Source organism: Trichogramma pretiosum, unplaced genomic scaffold, assembly GCF_000599845.2.
Source record: "Trichogramma pretiosum strain Unisexual culture from Peru unplaced genomic scaffold, Tpre_2.0 scaffold3, whole genome shotgun sequence".
Classification (NCBI taxonomy): Eukaryota; Metazoa; Arthropoda; class Insecta; order Hymenoptera; family Trichogrammatidae; genus Trichogramma; species Trichogramma pretiosum.
In genome coordinates, this window is record NW_019641698.1 from 3,488,604 (window position 1) to 3,513,093 (window position 24,490).

Genomic DNA, 24,490 nt, shown 5'->3' on the forward strand with positions numbered 1-24,490 from the left:
CTGTTTGTGTAGCTTTCCAATTTGTACGGAGGTACAAAATATTTAACTAGGCATTAAAAAAAAAAATTCAAGTTGAACGGCATAATTAGGAATTTTATATTTTCTTCAAGCCCGCCGTCTCCACCGAACGGGGCACTATACTAGAAGAATACGGTAGCAGTAAAGTCGTGCAGCAAGAACACGGCCTAGAGCCACGACAGTAAGTTGTGAAGTAAAAAGTATAGCTTGGAAAGCTTACGGGAAACTAAGGGATAATAAAGGTTTGCTGTGGAGAGCTCAGCACATACGTCGTCAAGGAGTTGCAGTAGCGTAAGCATCGACCGTACGCAAACACTCGCGCACACACGCTCGCACACAATTGCGCCCGCGCAGTATACTCTTATAAGCGTAGACACGTTTTATACACAGAAGCAACTGCGAGATCAGGTAGTATTTTCCGTTCACGCACACGTACACACAGAGCGAGCGGAGAGACGTATACGTAAGTGTGTAAAAGCGTAATATTACTTTTTAGCTGGTGGGTTGTACCATACAGTCGCGCGCGACGCTAGCTGCTGCAGCAACACACAACAGCCTGTCATCATACGCGCCTAGGTATACTTCAATCCACGTTCATGCCCCGTCGTTTCCTCTGCTTTACCGTCGAATTTCAGCAAGGACATTAAACATTATTTGGGAAAGTTATATGCGCGTGATTGCTGGGTATATTGGCTATATATGTAATATTGCTTAGCGTGTCAGCCGGTTGGCTGGCTGTTGTTACTATCGTGGCAGTCGCGTGTTACCTATTGCGAGTGGCGGCGTCGGCAGCAGCTTTACTTCGTACTATTAACAGAATTATACCGTGCAACAATAATCGCCTAGCTTACCAAGTGATCAATGCAATTAAAATAATCGGCTTGGATCGCGTGGAATCTAATAAACTCAAAGTACAAATCAATAGCAGCACTTGCGATATTGCACGCCCACGTGTATAATCAAAACATGTTCTACCCCTTTTTCGGCATCTTCAAATCATCGTGTGATGTGCGTGCGATGGCGATGACGCGTTGACGTGCGCATCGCGCGTATAATCGCAGATACACATAGACGTACAATATAATGCCATATAGTAGATTTCCAAGAGAGCTCAAGATAGAGAAAGCATCGGCCGAGGTGTAGAGCAAAGGATGCGAATTCGGTCAGGCGTCGTTAATGCAGCTCTCATCCAAGTCTCTGCGTGGTCGCATTCGCTGCTGCTAACTTCTTCTCTTTGTCCGGGGTGCAATTGCGCGTCAAGTAGTTCGGTGTGAAAATTGCTGGTTGAAAGCGTCCGTCGACGCGGCCCGGCGTATATACTGCAGCGGCGACGAGACGCTGGCGGTGCGAGGGGTACTTGTGTGCTTGCGTCGAGTCCGACTCACTTCGGCAGTAGAGCAGAACACGACTGGACGCGCGCGCGGTCAACGCCACACAGCCCATGTATACTCACTGCTGCTGCGCTTCTCGATTCCGAGGCTAGAGCTCTTTGGACTCGACGCACTGAAGCAGCAGTGCACTATACTTTAGGTGAAAGGCCGCCAACGCCTCTTCGACTCTTTTCTCGATCGGCGCGTCTAGCGCAGATTTTGTGCTCCTTGTCTCGAAAAGCCATTAATTTGGCCTTATACATCTTTGTGTTCAGCCTCAACTCAAGGCCAGAATATTATTGCCCCCGAGCTTCTTCCGTCGGGGTATTCCGCGAAGACTCCATTGATCATTTCCAAGCTCGAGTAGATCTCCCTCATGAGAATTAAGATAGAGAGCTGCAGTTATTTTTCTTTTATACCTTATTGTACTACTCTAGTTTTTCCAAGAGCTTCTCATTTTTTCTCCTTTGCTTTTTATCGCTTGTACTCGTGTAGCTCAAAAATATGAAGCTACAAATTTATTGAGAACGTGTATAGTGCGCAGCGCAAAAGCCCTTGCGCAAGATGACATTAAATTTTCTTAGGACGAGAAAATTAGTCTCAGCGCTCTGACACTCTTTAACGTCGAAAAATTTAACGGGTGCACTGCTGGGACTGTGGAAAAAGCGCACATATTCAAAGTACAGTACTCAGCGCGCTAGAGCCAATTTAGGTCAGTTGGCTGGTTTTTTTCAAAAGCTTTTTTGTGGACGCAGGTGTTCTTTGACGATGCATAGCTGCTGCTGCGCCGACCCCTTATGGGGGGTGAGGACGACGAGGAGGAGGAGAATTACGAATTGAGAGAAAAGGGATAATTAATTTACCGCCTCACGGGGAACGAGATTCCCCCGACGTGCAGTGATTGTGTGTAATTGAATTAACTTGAGCGACTGGGCTGCTGCTGGGTTTGGTCTGGCGCAAGCTAGCCGCTGCTTATATTGCTTAAGGTAACAGCTTTTGCAGCAAGCAAAATATGTCGATATAGCTACAAAGCTTATTTGATCTCATTGAAAGCACAATGATACTATCGATTTTAGACACTTATAAAATGTAAACTCGACGTCGAGTTCATTGCAAAAGTAGGTATGTTGCGTTAAGCATCGTAGACGAGCTGCACCCGAGCAAGTTAATTGAAAAAGAGTGATATGAATTATAATTTTATAATCGAGTACTGAACTAAAAAAATTTTCTAGATCAACTTTTTTAAAGTTTTTATTCGAAGGTATTGGATAAAGAGGGAATAATGACACATTAATCGTTTCAGCGTCATTTTTAACGAATTCTCATAAAGTGTGAACAATATTTCGTGGTGAGAGTTCTCGGTTATAAATTTTGAGTTTTATCATTATAGTATCAAGATAAAAGCTTCGTTTGTCGATTAGATAGGAAAATGTACAATGAGTGATGAAAATACATTGCTTGTGTGAATGATAAAATCAATAATTCTGATAAGCCGGATTAAATAAACGTATGCTGTGTATGACAGCGTTATGAGCTCTAAAATATCATGCAAAAACAAATGTTAGCCATCCCAAGCTGGTCGAGTATTATCTAATAAATCGATACAGCCAACATTTTGTACATTTTTCCCACAAATAAAAAAGTATGAGCTTACGGATAAACATATTACACTTGTACAAAATCATTCATATTGGTGTACTAATTAATCTCTGCATTCGAACGCTGACAAGCGTTTCATGTTTTTATTTAATTAAGCTGCGTACGTATATGAGCAATTCCGGAATTTAGTTTCGAATTTTTTGACTAAAAACGGAAAAAAATTTTTTTCGTTGGACGCATACTATGAACCCTGGGTATTGTTCTTGAAGGTCCAAGGAAGCTAAAGAAATGCGTGAACATGAAATTTAAGCATAGGTAATTAATTTTTTCTGGCTACTTTTGTAAACGAACGATCTAGTTTACGCTAGGCCGCATTGCTCAAGCGTAGAGGCATGAGTGAATGCATCTGCCTCACCACTGGACAAAGTCCGATAAAAGGTGAGGATCGCGGGGTGCGCAAGCACAGAGGCTTGCGCACGGACGCTAGGCCGCATCACCATGGAGATCGTGAGGGGTTTTTGTTTTGTTATTAATTTTGCTTGATTTTGGTGAGCGATCTGTTCATTATTGATTGAACTCTCAAAGGTGTAACGTCAATAAAGCTCTCATTTAATACTTCACTTCTGTTTTCTTGCCTTTATTCTTTTTTATCTCACGCGTTCATTTTCAACTTTTGTATTTTAGGGCCCGAAAAGTCATGTTTTCGCGTAAATACGAAAATTCACTCAATTTCTAAGTGGCTGAAAAAGTATCAAAACACATTTAAAAAAAGTGACTGACTACTCCATTCGATAGGAAATTTTCTCAACTTTACGGTTGTGATTTCAGATTTTTCGATACATTGCATATTCACCGAGAAAATCATCACCAAATATGCCGAGCTAAATATCTCGAAAAATTCAGTACGAAAAAAGTGAACTTTTTGGTTTCTTTTTGATTTTTTCTCATGAAAATTGAATATTTCGAAAAATCTGATACTACTACGAAAAATCGGATGAAAAATACAATCGAAGCCATATTTTCATTTATTTTTTCCGTCGAATTATAATGATATACAAGCCAATTTCTTTTACTGTATTCGCTATTTTCTGTTACGGAACTGTTTTAATCGTGATCGCGAAGTTTTCAGCGTTGCGCGGCTCGCTACAATCAAAACTCGTTCATAATTCGACGGAAAAAATAAATGAAGATATGGCTTCGATTGGATTTTTCCTCAGCTTTTTCATGGCAGTATCAGATTTTCCGAATTATTCAATTTTCATAAGAAAAAATCAAAAAGAAACCATAAAAAGCTATTTTTCCGTACTGATTTTTTCCAGATATTTAGCTTGGCAAGTTTTGTGATGATTTTCTCGGAGAATATGCAATGTATCGAAAAATCTGATATCACCATCGGGAAGCTAAGAAAATTTCCTATCGAATGGAGTGGTCAGTCACTTTTTTTAAATGAGTTTTAATACTTTTTCAGCCACTTAAAAATTGAGTGAATTTTCGTATTTACGCGAAAACATGACTTTTCGGGCCTTAGAACACAAAAGTAGCCAGAAAAAAATGACCTATCTTTAAATTTTATGTTCACGCATTTTTTTAGCTTCCTATGACCTTCAAGAACAATACCCAATGTTCATAGTATGCGTCCAACGAAAAAATTTTTTTTCCGTTTTTAGTCGAAAAATTGGAAACTAAATTCCGGAATTGCTCATATAGTTGATGCATGACTGCAGACATTCTTAAATGGCTTTATTTCTATTTTTTTTACAAAGGAACAGGAAAGTGTGTACGTATTGGGAAGTAATGCGAGTGCCCTGGAGGGGGAAAAAATCCAACAAATAAAAATCACGTCAAAGCGAAGCGAGAGCCCCGTTTCATAGTCGAATTTCTCTGTTTAACTCGATATTGTGAATAATTTTACACTAACACTTTTGCAGTCGACAATCATTTCCGATGTAAAATTTGACGAGGAATCGATTGATGTCCTCAGTTCTCCGAAAATTTGCATATTTTTTGAAATATGAGCGAAAAACTGTAAACCTCCCATACACTCCTATGTTAAACCTCATGGCTATAGCGGACATATTGGATTTTTTCCCCCTCCAGGGCACTCGCATTACTTCCCAATAGATTAAAATGTTTGAAATTCAATTCGTTTATAAACCCAATAATTAATTTAAGACGATGCTATTTTTATTTCATTCCTAGTTATTTCTGTTCACTATGAAGAAAAGACGATAACCTAAATAATGAATTGTAATAAGAAAATCTTATGAAGATAAATCCAAGCCATCCACGAGGAGTAGCGCAACAGGGACGTAAACAAAAGTGTGAACTTTTGCAACAGTCATTTGGTGGATGTATCAGGAGGAAGGGGGGCAAGCTCAAAGCTTGTTTTTGGGGTAAACGCATTGAAGCTATATATAGCTAGAGGATAGAAAGAGAAAGAGAGAGCAGGAGGTGGAGAGACAGGTGGCTTAGAGTGTAAGCTCCGGCAAAGTATACGCGGCAACTTGAAAAGCTCGAGAGGAGGTCCACCACGGGTATACACACACGTACAAGTATGTACGGGTATATTATATATCTCCGTTCGTCGGCGTACGGCGACGACGACGAAGAACGGCCCGGCCCGATGACACCTGCCCCGCTTTTCTGCGCTGGGAAACTTTGCTCGTATAAAGTAGCAGCTAGCTCGAGCTACACATAGAGCAGTAGTAGCAGCAGCGGAGCAGGCACAGCCGTGCGCGCGCGCGGCTGCCTGGATAAGCACTGTTTAGTTCCACCGGAGCTTCATCGTTGTTGCCGCACTCTGTTTTCGGCCTGTGTCACTTGTATGGATGAGGCTAAAGTTCCAACGACTTCCCTAGCAAAAAGAGAAGAGCGAGTACCCTTCTACCACCCTCTTGCGTCGCTCCGAAGAGCGTTAGAAAACTCCAACGTAGTGTCTCCGTTGCAGCAGCAGCAGCAGCAGCAGCAACAGCAGCGACGGCAGTAGTTTCTCTGCAAGCTCGAGACACGCGACAAGCAACAGATTGTTAAGGCTTTGTCGGAGGAACCTTGAGTCCGTGCGCGTGACAACAATAACGTTTCATTGACGCCGTGTCAATTGAATGACTAACTCCTCGCGCACGAACCAAGGAGTTTAAGGGAGCTTAACCGGTTGATACGAGAAGTAGTCGAGTACATTATTGCTTGCAATTCATTTTCCGAGCGTGCACTTCCATATCATGCGACAGCTTTGATTAATGAGTCGAGCTCTGATGCATTGTGTTGTCGTAGTCACATGGTGGCGGCAGTCACGCACATTTCTTGTCATTTCGCAGTAGACGACGACGACGCCGACAAATACTATAAAATATCACACTGGTTCCCGCCGCTAGATTGGGATAGTCAAGCTCTCTCATCTAGTGCCAAGAAAGCTCGGCGCAAGCGAGTCAACTCGTCGGGGCAAAGAAGGAATAATCTGCAACTGCGGAATACTCTCTGTGTGTCGGCTAAGATCGACTGAGAACTGAAAGGGTGTGTGCGCTGAAAAAGACGGCAAAAGAAGCCGAAAGAAGCCGAGAAAGAGAGTGAAGCTGGTCGCAACTGAGAAGGGGCTTAGACTTCCATTTCGTGCATACAAACATAGCTGTAAGCTCCACAATTTATCTTCGTTTTAGCGTGGATTATCTGCAACTATACGGCAAAGCTAGAGAGTAGTAGCACACTGCACCGGAGTTGCCCGTTTAAGTAATCGCTGAGCCGTCCGGACATCATAATACGAAAGGCCAAAACTCTCTCTCTCTCTCTCTCTCTCTCTCTCCCCATTTATATATCAATATCATGCTAACAGTCACAGTACGAGTTACGCCCTGGTCAAAATTTACCATAATTCACTGACATAAGGACTTGGGATTTTAGAGCTTAAAATTTTTTCATTTTGAGTTCGAGTAACATTTTCAATTAATGAAAGTGAAGTCGTCGACGAAGGTTTTTTTTTCAAAATTTAAAATGATATAATTTTAGGATGTACCAAGTGTAAACATTTTTTTGAAGGCTCCGACTGTCGAGCGCTTTCGACAAAAAAAGAAGACTTTGACAGAGAAAAAACGGTAATAAAATAGAGCGAAAAAAAAGAGAAGAAAGAGAGCGCATGAGAAAGAAGCACGAGGATAGGGATGCTCGATTGGAAATTAGCTTTTTTCCTCTTTAAAGCTTTCTATGTAAGTTAGTGAGTTACTCGTACAAGTGTACGCGCCAGGGCGAGGGATTTAACGTCGATTTTTTTGCTACGATTTATGCAGCAATTTTTTAGTGTCAAGTATAGGGAAAGAGAGAGAGAGAGAAAGACTTTTCTTTCTGCAGATCAAAGTGTGCGTTACAGCACTCTTATTCTCCGGCTTCGGTAATATATAAACTTGGTTTTAAAGTAAAACGGCTTAGTTATCAGTACAAATGACATTTAATTGAAAGCTTACGTCCTACTCTTAACAGATGTACGAGTAAGAATTACACCCGTATTTCATGAAAATCTCAAGTTCCTAGATTATTCTTGTCTTTACTAATAAGTTTAACAATTACTTCAATTGTTTGGATCAATGAGATAATTTAAAATTTTAATTCTTATACAAGAATGATTGTCTGAACCTGAAGAATTTTATGACGGCTTCTGATAGGGTACTAGAGTGAGACATACAGACGGACGATACTAAAATTTGAAAAGAGATTGATTAGTTCGAAAAAATAATCAAATTTATTTGAGGGCTTTAAAATTATGATGTATTGAGGAAAATATTAAACGCTTTCTCATTTGCTTTTGTAAAATGAACTTCACTTGAATCAATCGGTCAAAAACCCGATTATAGTCTCGTCTTTTCACTCGATTTCTTCAGTTGATATTCGACGGTATTGAATTTATTACCAGCAGAAGTTGGGTTTTGTTCTTCTTATGCGGACAAATACGCTTCACTTCTTGGCTTCGGCGCCTCTGGTGCCGATGAAACTTGCAAGATTCCCGCGCACTTTCGTTTAAGTAGCTTAAATTTTAAACCACTTGATCGTGAGTTAGTAAAGAGTTGTTAATAATGCACCATGCAGTACTATGTGAACAGTGAAGCTAATACACATACACTCGCACACAAGGAAGAGAAGAGAGAGGGAGAGAGGGAGTGCGCACACACGAAAGCAAGGCTTCGATAAGTGCTAATCACCCAAGTTCCGATGGTAGCTGCTTTTTTGGCTTGACGTCTCATAGCTTAGTTTAACAAAGTTCACATTTGCTTTCGAAACACACACACATAGATATACGCACACACAACGCGCGCGCGCGCTGCGCTGCGCAGCTAGCAGCAGCACTCCACTGCGCAGCTAGCAGCAGCACTCCACTGCGGCGAAGGTGTTTGCATAATGAGCATGACGATCCACGCGCCTACAGCTTGTCAGAATTAGAATTTTAACCAATTCGTGTCGAGCGCGCGAATGGAGGAGGTTGCATTATTTGCTATAAAGTAGAAATTAACTCTTCTCTTCAGGCAGGATCTTTCAAGTTGGCTCATTTTTTTCCCTCAGAGTTTCGCATTAGTTATAGCAGCATATCTGAATAGTTTCCGAATTCGCACGCATTACTTATTTCAACTCTAAATTTCGAACAACCAGGCAACTCCTTTTAATTAAATCAGTCCAAGTCAAAACTAAGTGTACGCGCCGCACACCGAATCAAACTGAACGCTCATAGCGTGTTAATACAGAGGCTGAATTGAATGCTAAGATGACAAAATGCAATAGTAAAACGGTTAGCGAATGGCACAGAGCGAGAGAGTATACAGTAGCGCCAAGGCTTTACCAAAAGCAGCAGCGCATGCGGCAAACTCGAGAAGGGGATTGATACGTCATTGAATGGATGAGGTGGTAGTTCGAGTCGTTTTACGCCGTGGCTCATCTAGAATTCCATTGGTCGAAAGGCATGTACGAAATGCCATAGCACTCTAAATCAGTTCCGAGGACGAGAAAGTGATAGAGATATATAAAGCAGCCAGTAGATAGAGAGATTCCAGCCAACTTCCTGTCTTTGCGAACTGGTCACTAGAGCCAACTACGCTTTTTCTTTACAGACGGTAAATACGGAGCGGTGCCGTGGTGTACGGGCCCACGAGTCTATCCATAACTCGGGGTGCGTGCGAGGTAGCTCGAACACGACGATGCCCCCCAGTCAGCCTCCGACTTCGAGTTAGTTCGATGACAAAGTTCAGGAAATGGAGAGTGGATGATGAAAGACTAGTCCCAAGAACGATATGCGGCAAATCTTGAGGAGTTGTAGTGAAGTTTGCTTTGTGCAGTCAGCACAACTAATCGTAGGTGGTAAACATCAAAGCCCGAATCATTCATTGAGGCGACGCGATAGAGGAGTCGCGTAGCTAAGTAAATTGATTACCACCCAAAAAGAGGGGATGAGCAGAGTCAAGGGAGATCGAGAAAGAGATAGAGAGAGAGAGATGAAGAAGAGGAGAGAGCCTCGATGCTAGCAATGCTGCGACAGGTGATTACCTTATCTAGCGGAACTCGTGTCGAGTGCTTTCTCTCATTGGAAGCGCTTATACGCTTCTGACAATTCGTGCAGGTTGCTGCCGCTGCCTCCGCTTGCCTAGGCTGCTTTCTACGAAGCGAGAATGAGCGATAATTGAATTTTACGCCGTCGAGCTTCGCAAACCGTGATTCCGCGTATGCTACTTTCAGAGCGAGTCTGGTGTGCTCGGTCATTTTTTCTGATTTCCACCCTCGATTCCAAATCTATTAACTTTTTCCTTCCATTACTAAATCTCAATCAATTTCTAATGATCTAGCACCACCAATTATTTGATCGTATATATCCCAGTCATTACTTGTAATACTCGATGAAAGCAATATCATATAGCTTTGAGTGTTACAATCAATACGAAGTTAACTTCGCTCCTGCCTCGTGAGATACGAAAGCTATTGCAAATTGCTTCAACGCAACTGCATAATATGCACTTTTCCATCTTGTCATAATATCGATATGAAATAAATTAATTTGGCTTACTTGAAAAATATGAGCGGTCGATGATTTTGGGTTCAAATTTCATGAATCTAATTCGAATCTTGGAAGGAATTTTAATTTAAACATGAAATATTATTCCATCTTGCACGCTCAAATCTTTTAAAGTTATGTCGAACAGCAACAGTCTTCGTTTAAGTAAACAATTTTTTCCCTTACTTATCTCCTAAAGTTGCATTTTAAAAGTTAAACATGCATCGAAATTTGACTCTGCGGCTACGATGAAATTTTTTGTTCAAATATTCATCGCGTTTTAAAAAATGCAACGTACAATTTTTTTGAACTTATTATAGAAATCATGCACGTGATACGGAAATTTATCGATAATTTTTTGGAATAGAGACGACGAAGAATATTATCTCCGAGTAAAAAAAGAGAACCTTATTCAGCTCGTTTTTCTCTACATAACGTATGCATTCCTCAAAAATAGCCAGGGGCTTGATTGATGTTAACTCATACGTTATTCTATAGACTGCGGGGACACTTGAGGAGTATGCTCTTCGACAGGGTCAACTTATCTAAAAAGCTTTCCTCTTGGCGTCGAAAGCAAAATATTGGATACGGAAGATTCTCAGCAACGAAACTATTATGCTTTATTAAAATGCATAATATTTCAAACTAACACTTGATCCTACTTTTGCTTTTATTCATAAATATTCATAGTGTATACAGCTTGATTTACTTAGAATCGTACATTACGTTTTTAATTTAAGGGTGTAATTACAAAATTATTCTCCTCTCTTACGAAAAAATATATCTTGAAGGTAAAAGATAGCAATTGTGATTAACTAAAAGTAATTATTTTGACACAATTGAGTTTAAAAGAATATCGAAACTATACAGGGTTACTTTATGGATTATTGAATAGGCACTTACGTAATTATAGAACTGTTCCTTTTGCATTCTTGGTATGTTTTTTGATGAGTTCTTTTTTAGATTTATTCTCAATTACTGGAAAGTCTCCAACTGGAAATACAAAAAAATTGTTTTCATGAAATAAATCTACAAAGATTTTTATTCAATTACACTATTGTGTATTTGACAAAGTTAAACTCTTTTAATTTAGGAAATACTTAAGCGTGCGTAACGTAAGGAACTATATTGAAATTGAATATTTATAAACAAAAACATGTGAAATTTTTGTCAACTTTAAATAGTATACGTAGTGTCTTCAACACTGGTGCCTCATTAATTTCTGACTTCTTTAGTTCAATTGAAACGCTTTTTAAACCAATTCATCAATATTCAAAAAATAAAACAAATAAATGTGCTTGTAAGTTCGAATAACTACCCTAAATTCTGTAACATCAAAACGGTCGGACTTTAAAGAGGAAATATAAACTCCATTTATTTAGTTTCTTACAGAAGTGCAATGCAAAATTCTGCACATGCGAGCAGAGTTACACGAATTTGTGGTCGCCAGATAAACAGAGTTACCAACCACAGACATCGCGTAGCGAAGCTACCGCAGCCAGTATCCGCACTAACTATATCCCCAAAAGGTTCCACAGAAGAAACTCAAAGTACTTAGTAGCAGCTTTTTGTTTAACAGAAAAATGATCATGCATTTATATGATTACATAACTAGCATTTTTTCAATCGAACATGCCCGTGCATCAATGGATATTGTACCAAAAAATGGATAGTGTACCAAATAAAAAGAAGTATGAAGTAACGATTTGAAGACTTTTGAGGAAAATGAAGGGATAGTTAATTAGAAATTTTCTTTGCATCAAAATAAATGATCGATAATCAGTTTCAATTTTTTATAATTAAAATTTATTAACTAAGTCAGCATTAGAGCAAAACAAGTCTGGGAATAATAAAAATTAACAGTTAACGGGGATTTTTTTCAACGAATCTATCAATAAAAATCATTGAACCATTTTCAAAATTCTATCCAATAAATTTATTGTAACACGGTCTAATATTTCCAAGAGTTATTAACTTAGAAAACAAGTCAAAAGCAATTTTAAGTTAGGCTGGTAAAATTTCAAATAATATTGAGTTTACATTTACAAGCGCGAACATTTATAGATCATGGAACTACTCTCAAATCTGAATAAAACATTCTTAATACGTTGAAACGGTAGCGAATTGACGACATGGAAGAAATAACCATCTCGTATAATGCGAATGAACTCATAAAGACGGCCACTCTTACTCAGATTAATAATGATTTGCGATAGGGGTCGTTTTACTGACTATTCTTTTTATAGCCACTCGGGTTAGTAGTACGTATTTTATTTAAAATCTCTAGCTATGATGTTAGGTATGTTATTGTAAACTCTTAAACAACTTTTGAATTTCACGAATGCTACTGAATGACGATAATATTTTAAATTCTTCTTTATTCATACGCGACAATCAGCTTTTCGTTTATCGAAAACAAAGCGGTATCTGAAATAACGAATCTATATGATAAATGCTTATTTTTAGTGTTTTGTAACTTTAAACTAAAATATAAATAATAACACAATAATGAAAATCAAAAATAAAATGCAAGTAAAAAGCTATTGAGAGAAACAAACAGCAAGATTGTACACTATCGCACGCGCGCGATTATATACATATGAAAGCGCACGATTCTAGAAATACTGTATTTATATTTGTTTTCACAATCATACTCGACAGTTTTAAAAAGCGTTAAAATAAAAATGGTACTTGTACTTTTTCTTTCTGCGTTATACTTATAATTTTGACGCAGAAAAAGTTATATGCCATCACTCGATTTTTATCGTTGTTAGCAAAAAATTGAAAATATTCACTGGTGTTCTATTCCAAAAGTAAGATAATATTTTAGCCAGGTTTACTTTTTAAACCGGCAATGATAATGCAAATGTCTAGTTGCGTATAGCACTCGAATAATAAAAAATTGAAATCATATCTTTCTGTTTTGAAGAGTGTTTGAAGTGTGTTATACAAGTCTAGAAAAGCTGCTCAAACAAGTTGATTTTTCTAACATGAAAAATGTGTAACAAAAAATGACAAAGGAAAATACCTCACAATATTGCAAGTCTGTGCTGTTGTACGTGCACAGAATATATTGCTTTTTTGGGACAGCTAGCCAAAGTCCTTTCATATGAAATCTTTCATATATGATGTGTCTTTGTACCAACACTTTAAAGTTTTGATTGTTTTTCAAATTATTTCTATCACGGGTGTATAAATATGAGACTTCGAAAAGCACAAAGTTTGTTTAAATAGATTGTTTGTTCTGCTATTTTTGTTGAATAAAATCAACATGAGAATATCATAAGACAACATTTGACTCACTCTTGTCTATTGAACTTCATACTGTAAAAAAGTTTTTAAATTATTAGGTAAAAAATAAATAAACTAAAAGACATTTTTTTTGTATTTTCTAATGTCAGCTTATCCCTATTATTATAAATCAAGCAATTCATTTGCTTAAATGTTTTTCAGATTTTTTCTAAATGCATCATTTATTTTACGGAAATGTGATTTGCCTCATTTTTACAGAGTTCAAATAAAGCAATAAATTATACTTGTAGAGAAATGCTCCGTTTTTCATATTTTTCAAATTTAATTCATCGACTGCGTGAAATTTTTTTCTATAAAATGAAATTGAGCGCGTGTACGCATAGACATCGATAAACGGAGCATCACTATTGACATCGCTTTACGAAACTGATGTTTGACCTAGTACGGAGCATCAATAAACTCGACAGGCATACAGGTTGAATTCAATAACATGTTATGTTCGCTGATCGTTATAAGCGCCTTTCCTATGCGGAGTTAGAGAGACAGAAAGAGAGAGAGAGAGAGAGAGAGAGAGAGAGAGAGAGAGAGAGAGAGAGAGACTGAACATAGCACATGGGATAACTTGAGATATAAGGTAGAGAATCCTATGACATGGAGGCTTTTTAAATATACCCGCGATTGACAGTTAAGGGTAAGTTTGATTCAATAACTACTTACGATGACAAACTAATATTTTAACGATTAAGGCATGACACATTTCATAAGATTTCTTCTTTCTTCCGTTAACTTAAACAATATTTATCCAACTTTAGTTTTAAATCAACTAAATTATTTGTTGCTATGAATAAATGTTCTTCGTTTGCCGAAATTCATCGCAAGCATAAATCAAATGCAACGATGGATCATGCAATTAGTTTTGATAAATATAGCATAAAGAACAGCGGAAAATCTCGTAGCGAGCATTTTCGCTCACTCAATAAAGTTTCATATTACGGGTGACGATGCAATCTAGCAGAAAGTTTTGGTATAAGCTTACACGGAGACTGGACACGTAGGTATACTTCCTCGAGCGTAATATTATTTATACACCAAATCCCACATGGACATTTCGGCGAGTAAATAGGTAGAAAATGAGCTAGACGCCACAGTCATCGTCACCCAGGAATTGCCAATTATTTATCCCTGGTAGAGGCATCAGCAACAACCCTCGAGAATATCTCCTTCATCCATTCGCTTGGAACAAGCGACTAGACATGATACACATATGTTCTAGGCAGTCCCGGCTAAACGAAATAGAGGACTTTCTCTGGAGTTGCAGATAATTGCAAACTTAGCGCACTTGTTGAGAAAATTGCTTTAATTTATAAAAAGAAAAACCTTGAAGAAAAATTGCTACGAAAACTTTGTGGCAATTTCAGTAAAAATGTAGTTTTCTAAAAAAAAGTAATTGGAAATTTTTTTCGAAATTTCATGCTCCTAACAAAATATGTCATTAAATGTACTTAAAAAAAAAAACATGTATTATAATTATATTTACAATAAGTGAACAAGAAAATTGTAGCAATGTATAAAAGAGTAGTGTTATACGATCTCCAAGTTATTCAAGGCGCTGTTAGTATTCTACTTTAGTCTTATATAAGCTACCCATATTACAGTTGATGTAGGGTATGAAATTTTACACTGCAATGTTAATTTGATTTCGAGGTTTAAGGCTAAAGCCATTTATTAATTTTTCAATCGAAAGAGCAGTAAGTAGTGAATGGAAAAATGGTTGATCATGCAATATTGGCTAATGTATAATCATGTTTTAAGCATCATAGTATGGGTTTGGGTCATGACCCAGGATGACCCTACTCCATAGGGTTAAACGTACATACATACATTAGTTAGTTAGAATTTAATTAATGTCGAACAGAATTAACATCATAGGAAAATAAGATTGAAATATTTAGCATGTAATATAAATGTTTTCACTTCAGTACATATCAAATGGATCGTAACGTTATGATATAATTCATAAAATAATCCTCACGAATGCATGAGTCGCTGAAAGATGCTTTGACTGAGTTGAATATTCGTTAATCGTTGCGAACTACTTTTTTTGAAAATGATTTCTTGCATCTCTTGCTAATACATAATATTTTAGCATTATGTATGGTCTAATACGAGAGTGACCAATATTTTAAAAACAAACAACGCATTTTTTAAAGAATTTTTTATAGAATAGAGAAACTTCGAGATTACAACACGAAGTTAACTACAGGGATAACCCCTAACGCGAAAAAACTAGTTTTCACCTGAAACAAAAGTTTGCAGTATTCACGAGAGATACAGTGTGTATATAGAGCACAAAAGGATATTTCATATCATCTATAAAGACACGGATAGAAAGTGCAAGAGGAAAGCAAGAAAAAACCCGACACGGCTAGTTGTTAACACACGTACGAAGGTGCGTCAATAACTAGAAAGAACAGAGAGAAAAACAGCAAAAAAAAGGCATCGGCTGAGATTTCCCCTAACGCACTCCACCAACTGAACAAAAGTTAAATCGGAGTAGGTATAGTAGACTACTAGCGCGGACCACGAGAGTAACTTCTTCGCAGGATTCAATTTGAATTTACTCGTGGAGTGTAAAAAAGTGCGCACTACTGTTCAGAATGTTAATTAAAAGGCTGATCGCTTTAAATTCATTTTCGCACTGACTCACTAAAACTTTACTCGAAGATTAAATGAACCGTTCGTATAATGTCGCATACATGGAACACACAAAATTGCGATACCTGTTATGATAGCTTTCGAAAATACCACAGTTTCCATTGCCACGATGCATTTTCTCAAATTACTCAAGATTGTTTCATTAAAACGGTAATTACAAATTGCAATTTTTCGTAAAATGTATTTTACACTTACATGAGCATGTAGTTCTTTGAAAACTTCTTTGAACATACTATATGATTTTTAATTCTCGGAAAAAACATGAAAAGTTTGATAAAGCTACATCACGAAAGTAACTAATTATAAATCTCATAGGTACATTACTATAATAAAATTAGTCGATGTACGAATTAAAATTATGTATTTTTACTCTCGCTCGATGCTGCACATAAGTCGAACAATATTACTATTTGAAGCGTAAAAAACTAAGAAGCTTTCAAGCTAAATATGATTGATTCCAATGGCTTCACGCAAAAACTCAATTTAATGGATTTTGAAAATAAAAATAAATCACTGATTGAAAATGAATGTATTTCGCAGAATAGTTGTAGAAAAAACGGAGCTAGAGGAGAAGTTCAACTACATTATTTTAAGTAAGATTTATCAGTCGTAAAATTATATTCACTAGAACCAATTATAATTGTGTCGAAAGATGTATGTTTTCCTTGCAATTTAAAATAAAAACTAACTTTATAGCTTTGCCGATGCACAAAAAGTATATTATATATTTCATGAAAATCGTTTTATTCTCATTTGCTCGGACTAAATGTACAGAAACAAAGAGAACTAGTGATTTGACTCTGATAAAGAGTACCTTTGGCTGCACATGATATCTGCAGTAACTGATAAGTTTTCTCGGAGTAAAGAGGACACAGAAAGATATTGGATTCACTTTTAGTGACCTTCTGCTTGCCAATTAATATCTGACCTATGGGATCATTAATTGCTTCGTAACGGTGAAACATCTGCCGTATTGCATACGTGAGCTCGAGTAGTGTAAGCATGAAAACCATAGAGAGGAAACAAGCAACGCTCGAGTTGCAGCTTCAATCGTTTCTCTCTCTCTCTCTCACTCTGATTTTGATCCGCAGTTGTAATAATACACGTGGAGCGAACGTTCTCTGGTGATCATATGGGCAGCTACATCAGAGAGAGAGAGCGAGGTTGAGAAGGCAGTCGGACTCGAACGCTCGAATTTCGTACTCATATGTTTTTAATTCGATTGAGTTTCTTCGCTATGGTGAGCCAGCAAATTTGAATAGCAATTCGATGTATAAATGCTTCATGCGTTGATATAACTGGGTCAAAATTCATTTGCCGCAGTGGCGGCTAGCGAACAATGGTGCAGGCAGCAACAAAAGCGAAGCATATTTACAAAACCATAAAACGAAGCCGCGTGAGCATGGCGATCGCGCGCGCGCGCCGAATGAAAAGAGTTAGCAGCGACAATTTGCGGTGACCCGTTTGAAAGAGAGGAACGAAAATAAAAAACGAGAGAGAGGAAAAAAAAGGAGAGGAGAGGAAATTCGTCATAGATGCGAAAGCTCGGCTGACCGTATGGCCATAAGCAAAAATGCACGTTTTAACAGATCGGTGCTGCAAGCGGCACTACTGTGTGTCGGTGTGTGTCTGAGCAGAGGCGAGAGGAAAATCCGTTGGAAACTTTGAGCAAGCGACGAGAGGAAATAAAAATTTAATTTGCTGTGCGCGCCGAAGCACGCTCTCGGCGTTCTCTCTCTCTCACTCTTTTTCTCCACTCTCCGCCACTCTTCAGCGTGAGCGGAGTGCTGCTGCGCCCCAATATATATATAAACTCGAATCCAACATCGGGAGCTGATAAAAGTGGAGGATGAGGGAAAGGGAGAGAGAGAGAGAGAGTCGAGAAGAGTTGGAGAGCGTGCGTCCACACTCTGTATACCCGGGAGAGAGAGAGAGAGAGATTGAGAGAGGGAGGGAGAGCTGTGGTGCATCGACTACAGTTACGAAGAATGCTCGGCATTGAATTTGCTGTTCTGGTCTCGCGAATATAATCGGGGCTTTGCCAGCTCTGCACCTACATGATCTGCGACAAATGAATTCCCGAGTGCGCTCCTTCGCCTTCTATATATACCCTTTACTACCCAGTGCCCACTACCCCGCCATTTGTCAGTATATACATCCACGTGTGCAGCGATGCGTATTGTGTGCACCATCGTGAATTGTTCGTTCATCTGTGTACTCTCTCTCGCTAGCTCTCTCTCTCTCTCTCTCTCTCTCTCTCTCTCTCTCCATATCCCTCTCCGCCTCTCACTCTGCCGTATATTCGCTGTACCTCTCTGTGACACTGAGCCATCCGTTTGCAAATCCTCGCATGTGTGTTCAACTTCCACATATTCGTATATGTATATTTCTACAGGGCTGTCAGAGCCCACGTGCCATGCAAGATGACCCAAATTCACGATTCGCCCAAATAAGCCGAAAAATCAAAATATATTACTCAAAAATGAACCGGTAGAGGAGGCTACTGCTTGATTTGATAAAAAATGTTAACGAGTTCATCAACTTTTTTAAAATAATAAGTAATACCTATTCCCTCGTGTATTTTAACGAATTTGATGGAAAGAATCTCCGTCGACGTCTTTCGACAATATTGATGAAGTCTAATTGATTAATCGTGAATATTCGGTGAACTTGTTTTTCCAAGATTCAAAATAAGCCCGACTAATTCTCGTATGAATATTCATCAGTATAAATTACGTCCGAGTATCATAGTTTTTTTATCAAACATGCTTGGTCAAGAATTTTATCTCATACCAAAAGTAAATTAAAGGAATCAAAATTTATTGATAAAATTTTTCTAAATTTGCAACTGTTCGTCAAGAACGAATGGGAAGACGTTTACAACATTTTTTAGCTCGATATTACTCTAGGATAACGATTAATCGTATATATTATATTGAAAACGGGTTTTATTTTACACATTTTTGTTCGATTTGTTTTTTTGACACTAAATGGTAACTTGCTGATCGATCGTTGAACTCTTAATCACATGATACTATTCTCACTGCTCGAGCGTATTGTGATTTACGTTTTTAATCCCATCTTAGACAAACTTTTTCAGCCGCAAGAGAAATGTATTTGTACGTGCTCGAAACTGTATTACGTACAATTCTCACAGAGAAGCAAAGCATTTACAATTCCACAGCATCTCCAGGGAAATTCGTTAGATCGCTTTTCCATAAGTAGCTCACTGATGCATCTATTGTACAGGCTATATAGTGTTAATGGAACGAAGTCAATATGAATTTTCAAACTACATTTCAAAAGTAACCAAAAAGCAGATTCCTTAGTTATGCTTTGTTGTTAAGCATCAAATGCATTTACACATTAATTTCTTAACTTTCGTTTATCTAAAGAATATTAAAATAGATTTAGGTTTTGTTTGTAAAATTTGCTTTATACTAGGGTGTCAATGAAGTATATTTCAATGTAGATTGAAATTGCTAAACTTAAAAAGATTGCATAAAATATTTTCAACTTCAACATTTCAAATCAGAGAGTGACCTTCTAAATTAAAATAAAAAATAATAGGCTACAATACAAGACATTCAAGAGCAAAACTTTTTGTAGTATTTCGCTCCGTAAAAATAAATTTTGTATTTGAAGAAAATGATGAATTTTACACCTGAAAGAAAACTATTATGGGAGATCGAAAAGTCCAAATGTAGATTTCACATTCAGGCAGATCTGTTGGTATAGGTTTCTATTTTTTTCGTGATAAGATTTTGTAACAGTGGATAAAAGGAATTGAATGTTTTGTGTCTTTTCAGGAGACCATTTTCTTGTTGTATCCAGTAAAACTTTTAGCTCACTGAATCTTGTTATTACTTTTTGATGAAAGAACGCGTTACTTTTGTTTCTATATGGTAAATTCACGTTTTTTTGTTCGAGACTTTTTATGAAATTTCTATCGTTCGTACGACGATAACAATCATTGTTAAATTGTGATCAATATCAATGAAAAATATCGCATTTAGGATTAAACTCCAAACTTAACATGCTATCCATGTTATCGAAATCGAAATAGCTATAATCATTTTAGAATCCATTGTTTATTATCATTACTAAAATATAATGGAGCTATGGTGAAGCAATAAATCAATAACGACGTTACATGAAAAGAAATGATGTTACAGCTGGGATTAATGATATACAAGCATGAATATTACGATAAAAATAAATCATGGCGTCGAAACTCTGTAGATGTTTGCGATTACCGCGGTGCAGCAGTCTACACAGAGATTCAAAGCTCTCTCTCTCTCTCTCTCTCTCTAATGCCGGGAGCAAAGGGTAGAATTTGCTGTTAATGGATTGTTTTAGTTAGCATTCAAATTATTATTAGCGCTCACAGCCGAGAGAAAAGCATAAAGTTTGCGGGTACATATTTGCATGAACACGAACGCTGACCGCTACTAATTGGTGATTGTACGCTCAGTTAAAGGCACAGTGTGTAGCGCATATTGGTAGGACAACTTTGGAGCGCGCGCACTTATGACAGAAATACATGTATATGCACATATGCGTGCATGCATACACAAGTGCGTAGTAGCGTGTACATACGGGGCCAGAGACGCAGCAGAGACGAGCCTGCAGTCAGCCTGCAAAAACTAATTAACCAAATAAACGCTGACTCGCATGAGAGCCGCCGAGGCATATGTCGCGCCGATCGGGCAAGAGAGCTAGTCATCGGCTTGGTAACTCGATAACTGTCCGTCGAGTCATATCTTCGCGCCTGGGCTTTTGCGATGCATTTTCGACGAGGACGATCGCAGAAGGTATAGGTGGAACGGATACATTTAGGTTTTAGGTCATCGAACGGAAAAGCTTCGTGCGACGACGAGGTAAGAGCTATATGGAAGACGAGGCAGAAGCGGGCTGCTGCTGCACGAGCCGAGGGAAAGGAATATACTACGTATAGAGTACGAGCGAGAACGGGGGATGCGCGAACGGCGGAGGGTCATGCACACAGGAAGCGCAAGTACGACGACAACGACGACGACGAGCATCCCTGTTGACAAAGCGAGACAGTATATAAGCTTGTGTGTACGCAGAGCCCGAGCGAGTGAGCGAGGCACCCTTATGAAGCTGACGCGCGCCTCGAAAGAAAAAGTAAAACGTATAGGCGCGCATCAAAGTTTGACGAAACGACGACACGCTTCCCAGCTGCAGCACATGTGTAGTATAGTGGCGCAGCATATATACAGAGTGCAGCAGCAGCAGACAAGCATGCAGCTAATATGTATGAGACCCACACATGCACACACGCACACATGACACTCTGGAACTATGTGCGAGTCAAAGTCTCGCGTGCTAGCGCGAATATATATAGACGTGTATGTGTGTGTGTGTGTGTGTTTGTATGTGCGAAAGAGTCGTGTATAAAACCCAAGCGTACAGCATCAGGCACTGCCATTGCTGCTGCATATGCCAGTCGGGCTCTAAGTAATATACGCAGCAGCAGAGGCAGAGGCAAAGAGAGCCAGAGGAACGAAGAGAGAGAGAGAGAGAGAGAGAGAGAAACGGAGAAAAAGAAAAGAGCAAGAGATGCGGGAGAGGTGGAAAAGACTGGCCGACCTCGCTTATGCATCGCCATCCGCAATACACATATATACTCTTTGCCTCGTTTACGTGTATAGATGTGCAGTATAGCATTCAAGGAATGAATCCCCATGTACGAACGTGTGCTGCGCGTAATGTACGAATATATATCGCACATATATGCCACCTATACAGCTCACGATCGTATTTGCTCATACACTACTATATCTCGTACCTGGCAAGGTACAACTCGTGGACTTGTGGTATATATCCTGACTAGTTCTACATGGCGCGCGTTGCACACTCGCACACTCACTCGCATGCCTTATGTGTACGCCATGGAGGAGCTCTTCTCATAGATTCTCTTGCTCTCTGCCTCTTCTCGCTCTCTCTCTCTCTCTCTCTCTCTTTCTCGCGGCTGTGGCAGAGGCAGAGGCAGCAGCAGCTTCTCGCTTCTCCCCTGTACGCGAAAATCTTTGCGTGCTGCAGCTGTTGCAACGTGCCGCGCGCGTGCGAGGATCTCCTATTGCAAGCGAGAAATAAAGTCCGACCATGCAAACTAACTCCTTCATAACTTTCAACTATACGCGTAAACTCTATACATGTGTAGCGCCTAGCTCTCTCGCTGCACCTCGAATACTTGTTCAACTTTCCTTTTCTATATGTATTTATGCGCGCTTCAAAGTCTAAATCTCTGTGCCGCAGCGGCGGCGACGAAAAGAGCCACCTCAAAATATTAAAAATTTATCCAGCCCTGCGAGAGAGGATGACAACACAGAGCTAGCGCGCTCGCTCGCTCGCTCGCTTCGGATCCGTATTTGACGCGCGCACGCGTTTTTTAATCGGATGCGCTTCGTGCTTCTTTGTGCGATACAGGCGAGAGAGAGAGAAAGAGAGAGCGATATATAAAAGCAAAGCTTTTAATGCGGAGCAAGGCTTCTTCAAAAAGTCATCTCTGACACTTGCTTTGTCAAATAATCAAAACATAATCATAAATTTTAATCTACAATGTCCATACTTGAATTTTTTTTCTCTTTATTGTAGATTTTTGTTTTGTTTTTCTTTTACATCGTTGAATAGAGAAGTTGGGTGAATTGACGTTCATAGATTATACGTTGTGACGCTTTTCATCGAAAATTTCGCTATGCCCTTGGCGAGGCGTGATCCACGATGCTTTGATAAAATATTTTTAAAGTTTGACAGCAAATATCAGGCATAAAAAGTAAATAATCATTTAATTTTATGGCATAATTATAAATTCAGTCTATAATCTATCAATTTTTTTTATGTACGATGCCTCGAAACGCGATCGAGACAAGTACTGTAATTTTAATATTTTAGCATAACATCGTTGTAGTTACGAGTCAGTGCCCATTATTATTCAAGCATACGGTTTCGAAATTTAATCGAATTTTCAAGATCATTGACCATTAACTTTACATTTACATTATATAGAACATAAATTTTTTATTCAGTACAATGCGTTGTCTGACTAATCAAGCTTTAATAATATCTGGTATTGTAATATTAATTATAATCGCATTGTCGCGTCTAATGTACACAGTGAGTTCAAAGTTGGAAAAAACACGAGAACTGGGAGCGATGAGGCAAGATTTATTTTTGCTTTTTGTTTTTTCGGCGTCGGCGGTGGCAGCAGCAGCTACTGTTTCTACCGAAATATAAAGTCATATTTTACCCAACTGCTTTTTGACCCTACAGCAGACCGCACAATGAGATCGTTGTAAAGTCGCATTTAGATTATACCATTGGAAATAAATCCTTTTACGCGTCACGAGAAAAAAATTTTCAAATATCTGTACGCGCCCCGCACAGCGAGCCACTGCTCTGCTGTAGCCGCGCGCGCGACTGCACGTCGGAACTTTTATGATAAGTTTCGCCAACCCGATTATTTCACGATAGCAATACCGCTGCGCCGCTCGGATATTAAGCCGTAAACCATCTGGTCGCACCGCGTTGAGCCAAGAAAACTTTTCGGAGTAATTTCGCTTTTGTTATCGCACATTATGACTGTTTACCTCCGTAGCAGCAGTTTTGTGCGGCCAAACGGCGCACAGTACATTCATTGAAATTGCGTTTTCGCGACACAACTTACACACAATACGTATCCACGTACGCCGGCGCATTATAAGGCGTATATCACATATTCTCCAAGTGAGGCTAATCTATTGTCAGCACTTGGAAACGTACAATCACGAATGCACACATACACTCCTTCTTTCTTACTGATAAAGAAAAATTCATCCGCCTGTATGCTCATTGATACGCAACAGGCGAGAAATGTTCTCTCCTCGCGGCCACCTCTGACACATCTGATTCCGGAGTGTACATAAGGCACGACACTACACACATACACACGCGCGCGCCGGAGCCGTATCTTATCTAAACAAAAGCCATGGAGCTTTAAAGATATAAACATAAAAGAAATATCACCGCCTGACGGAAGAAACACAGAGAGTCAGATATAACAAAGACGTTTTTAAAAGTGTCACTAACAATGACTTAACTTTTGGGATTTCTTCATAGAAATCGTAAATCTACCTCTTCGAACGAGAGGAGGCTTGAGTGAAATTTCAAGCCATCCGCGAAGGCTGTATTTAACGACGACGTTTATTCTTACAAAATTATCGAAAATCGATCTCTCCCGAGCTCATGATCTATTCTTCAAAGTAGCCTTTTATAACTATTGAATCGAGCTCTCATTTTATTAAATGAAAAAGTAATAATTTACCTGAAAGGTCGATTCTGAATGAAATCCCGCTATTGTGCGATTTGCGCAGAAACAACGCGTGACCCGCTTTTTTATGTATTATTAACAGCGTGAATAGAATCCTCTAGTTTGTATGAATCTTCAAACTGCACGTTTATCAAATCTACTCGTGATGGGACGCATACACGCAGCGTTTGTTGTATTCGCCAGTCA

General features: G+C 38.9%; 1 protein-coding gene across 5 annotated transcripts in view; it reads right to left on the reverse strand.

Moving 5' to 3' along the window:
* Window positions 1-24,490, reverse strand: part of LOC106650970 — a 159,325-nt gene that overhangs the window by 125,129 nt on the left and 9,706 nt on the right. For 4 of the 5 annotated variants that reach the window (XM_023462332.1, XM_014369285.2, XM_023462331.1 and 1 more), the window contains exon 2: window positions 10,909-10,998. The exons of the other annotated variant lie outside the window; for it this stretch is intronic. The gene's annotated coding sequence lies outside the window, so the exon portion shown is untranslated. The remainder of the gene's footprint in view (window positions 1-10,908; window positions 10,999-24,490) is intronic. 5 annotated transcript variants of the gene reach the window in all.